The sequence below is a fragment of the Hevea brasiliensis genome, chromosome 2, assembly GCF_030052815.1.
Source record: "Hevea brasiliensis isolate MT/VB/25A 57/8 chromosome 2, ASM3005281v1, whole genome shotgun sequence".
NCBI lineage: Eukaryota > Viridiplantae > Streptophyta > Magnoliopsida > Malpighiales > Euphorbiaceae > Hevea > Hevea brasiliensis.
In genome coordinates this window covers 107,380,089-107,384,487 of record NC_079494.1, presented here as the reverse complement: position 1 = coordinate 107,384,487, position 4,399 = coordinate 107,380,089, and the positions used below count along the sequence as shown (strand labels likewise).

The 4,399-nt window shown below is 37.8% G+C and overlaps 1 non-coding gene across 1 annotated transcript; it reads left to right on the top strand.

The window, feature by feature from the left end:
* Nucleotides 1–3,896: 3,896 nt before the first annotated feature.
* Nucleotides 3,897–4,003, top strand: LOC131178228 (small nucleolar RNA R71). Its single transcript, XR_009147361.1, has one exon. It is a non-coding gene; the product is annotated as a small nucleolar RNA R71 (small nucleolar RNA).
* The last annotated feature ends 396 nt before the right edge of the window (nucleotides 4,004–4,399 follow it).

Here is a 4,399-nt window from a genome sequence, read left to right as displayed (position 1 = left end):
CATCTCATCTCTCTTGGAAATGTTGCCTACCCTTTGGCACCTATCACACTTGCTTACAAAGTCTCTCACGTGTTTAAACATATTAGGCCAATAGAAACCTGATGTCAAGATTTTTTCAACAATTTTTGAGACACTAAAATGACCACCATATTCAGAGGAATGACAATGGTAAATAACATCATGTATTTCTTCCTCTGGTATACATCTCCTAATTATTCCATCATTATATCTCCTAAACAAAAGAGGTTCTTCCCAAGAATAAAATTTAACATTATGCAAGAATCTTTTCTTTTGCTGCCAAGACAAATCAGGTGGCAAGACACCACAAGATAAGAAATTCACAATATCAGCAAACCATGGAAGTGCAGATTTCAACACATACAACTGCTCATTCATAAAAAATTCATCAATTGGCACAATTTCATCATCTTTATTTTCAGTTTTTATCCTAGAAAGGTGATCAACCACCACATTCTCAACACCTTTTTTATCTCTTATTTCCAAATCAAATTCTTAAAGTAACAAAATCCATCTAATCAACCTAGATTTAGCTTCTTTCTTGCTCATTAAATACCTTATTGCTGCATGATCAGTGAAAACTATTACCTTTGAGTTGACCAAATAAGAGCGAAATTTATTGAGTGCAAATACTACCGCAAGGAACTCCTTTTCAGTTGTAGCATAATTAACTTGAGCTTCATCAAGGGTTCGGCTTGCATAGTAAATGGCATAAGGTTTTCTATCTTTCACTGGCCAAGGCGGCTCCAACAAAGAAACTCGCTTGCATCACACATGATTTCGAATGGCAAAGTCCAATCCGGGGGTTGCATGATAGGAGCTGTTGTTAATGCCGTTTTTAACCTGCAAAAAGCAACCATACAATCTTGATTAAAATCAAATTTAACATCATGATTCAAAAGATTTGTTAAGGGTTTAGCAAGTTTAGAAAAATCCTGAATAAATCGCCGGTAAAACCCGGCATGTCCAAGAAAACTCCGCACTCCTTTGACAGTGGTTGGAGGGGGCATTTTTTCAATAATTTCTATTTTAGCTCTATCCACTTCAATTCCCCTATTTGAGATCAAATGCCCTAAAACGATCCCCTCTTGGACCATAAAGTGGCATTTCTCCCAATTCAACACTAGATCATTATCAGCACATCTCTGCAAAATTTTAGACAAATTAGTCAAGCATGAATCAAAATTAGTGCCATATACTGAAAAGTCAACCATGAAGACCTCCATAATTTCTTCAATAAAATCAGAAAAAATGGCCATCATGCACCTTTGAAATGTGCTAGGCGCATTACACAATCCGAATGGCATCCTTCGATATGCAAAAGTGCCATAGGGATAGGTAAAGGTAGTTTTTTCTTGGTCATCAGGATGGATTGGAATTTGAAAGAAACCAGAATATCCATCTAAGTAACAAAAGAAAGAATGCTTGGCTAATCTCTCTAACATTTGATCCATAAAAGGAAGGGAAAAATGGTCTTTTCTTGTAGCATTGTTCAACTTCCTATAGTCTATGCACATTCTCCAACCTGTAACAGTTCTAGTGGGTATCAATTCATTATTCTTATTTTTAACAACTGTCACCCCACCTTTTTTTGGTACAACATGCACAGGACTCACCCACTCACTGTCAGAAATGGGGTAAATAATTCCAGCAGCTAGTAATTTTAGGATTTCCTTTTTCACAACATCCTTCATTGTAGGATTCAATCTTCTTTGGTGTTCAATGGAAGGTTTACTATTTGGCTCTAGGAAAATCCTATGCATACAAACTGTTGGGCTAATTCCCTTTATATCATCAATTGCATAACCCAAAACTCTTCTATATTCTCTCAAAACTCTCAACAATTTTTCGTTCTCAATATCAGTCAAACATGCATTAATTATAACAGGATATGTTCCATTGGGTCCAAGAAAAGCATACCTGAGATTGGAAGGAAGAGGTTTAAGATCTACCTTTGGGGCATCCTCTACCTTTAATGATGGTGGTTTGATCTCCAAATTTTGCACTTCTTCAAGTTGAAAAATTGTGGCTTCAGGATGTGGTGGAGAGCTCTCCAAGTGTTGTGCAAAAGCAGCTATGTTGAGATTGTCATCATCAATGCTCCCACCATGGACTAAGCAATTTTCAAGTGGGTCTTGTGGATAGCTTTTTCTGAAATGCTCTTGAACAATCTCATCAATAATGTCTACCCGCAAACAAGACTCAACTTCTTCATGTTTCCTTTTCATGGCAGGATTGATGTTGAATATCATTTGATCATCTCCCACTCTAAGTGTCAATTTCTCACCCTTTACATCAATTAATGTACCAGCTGTTGCCAAAAAGGGTCTTCCCAATAAGATAGGAACTTTTGTGTCTTCTTCCATATCTAGAATGACAAAGTCCACCGGAATGTAGAATTTCCCAACCTTGATAGGCACATTTTCAAGAATGCCTTCTGGATACTTAATTGAACGGTCAGCCAATGAAAGATACATATTTGTGGGCTTCAACTCTCCCATATTCAACTTCTCATATATTGAAAGTGGCATTAGGCTGACACTAGCTCTAAGGTCACATAAGGCATTTGCCACACAATTATCACCTATATGGCAAGGAATGGAAAACACACCCGGATCTTTGAGTTTGGAAGGTAACTTCTTCTGAATTATAGCACTACATTGTTCTCCCAAGTTGATGGTGTCATAATCTTCTAGCCTTCTCTTGTTGGAAAGAATCTCCTTCAAAAACTTGGCATAACTTGGCATTTGGGATAGTGCTTCAGTGAATGGCACATTGATATACAACTTCTTTAGCACTTCAAGAAATTTGCCAAATTGTTTGTCTAGCTTATGCTTGATGAATCTTTGAGGGTAGGGAAGGGTGGGCTTGTAAGGTTCAGGTGGGATGTATGGTTTCTCTCCCTCATCTTGCTCACTTTTGCTTTCTTCTTCTTTTTCATTTTTCTTGCTCTCAACTGAATTTTCTTCTTTTGTGCTCTCTTTTTCTTCTCTCTTGTTTTCACTCTCTTGACCAACTTTCTTACCACTTCTCAAGGTTACAACCTTACATTGTTTATGAGGGTTTTGTGGTTGGCTTTCCCATAGGAGTTGCTTCCTGATGAGCTTGCTTGTTGAGCCAATTGAGTCTCCAACATACGATTGTGGACTTGTAATTGATCCATGGTTTGTCTCATGTGTTGCATTTCTTCCTCCAATTTACTATTCATCTTGCTTTGTTCAGCAAAAAATTTCTCCATCATGCTTTCCAAGGTTGGCTTCGGTTCATGAGGTGGAAGGGATTGTTGTGCTCTTGCTTGATATCCAGGTTGTAGCTGTCTTGTGGGTTGAAATTGAGGCTGAAATTGAGGCCTATTTTGCTGCATAAACTGCTGGTTATGAGCATAATTTGAGCTTTGACCTTGTTGAGCAAAAGTTGCTTGTGGTCTCCATGTTGAGTTGTTCACATTAGAGTAAGAATTTCCCATAGGTTTTTATTGATAACCTCCTGCATAAGCAGCTTGTTCTTGTAAATAATCATCACCATAAGAAGAGTAATCAACTCCACAACTTTGAGTTCCATCTGTGAAGGTAACTTGTTGCATAGTTGTAGGAGTTGAGGTTGTTGCCTTTGTGCAAAAATCACTAAGAAGCTGAGTCAACTGATCAAATCTTGCATTCATGTAGCTAACTGAGTCAAGTTCATAAATCCCAGCCTTCTTTGGCTCAAGTGCTCTAGGATTTCCCCACAAATGGGTATTATGAGCAATCTTCTCTAATAGATCATAGCATTCTTCACTTGTCATTCTCATGAAATCTCCTCCTGCTTGTGAATCAATTGTGTTTCTTATGGCTGGAGTAACTCTGGTGTAGAAATTCTGAAAAATCATCCATTTAGGTATTTCATGATGAGGACATTGCCTTTCGAGCTCCTTAAATCTCATCCAAGATTCATACAAAGTTTCATAATCTCTTGGCTTAAAAGCTACCATCAAATTCCTCAAATGAGTGGTCTTCCCAGGTGGGAAAAACTGAGATAGAAAAGCTTGAGATAGCTGCTCCCAAGTAGCTATAGTAGCTTATGGAAGTGAGTCATACCACTCTAATGCTGAATCCCGAAGAGAGAATGGAAATAAGGTGAGCCGAATAACTTCATCTGAAACTCCAGGTTGCCTTTGTGTACCACATATCATCAAAAATTTCTTCAAATGAGAATGAGGATTTTCAAGTGGACTACCTCCAAATTGTGAATTCTGAACCATTTGAATGAGACCAGTCTTCAACTCAAATTGATTAGCTCCAATAATAGGTCTGTTATCTCTCACATCTGCACATCTAGGAAAAGCATAATCTAACATGGATCTTCTTTGAGGATCATTTTGATTAACCACTTCATTTTGCCT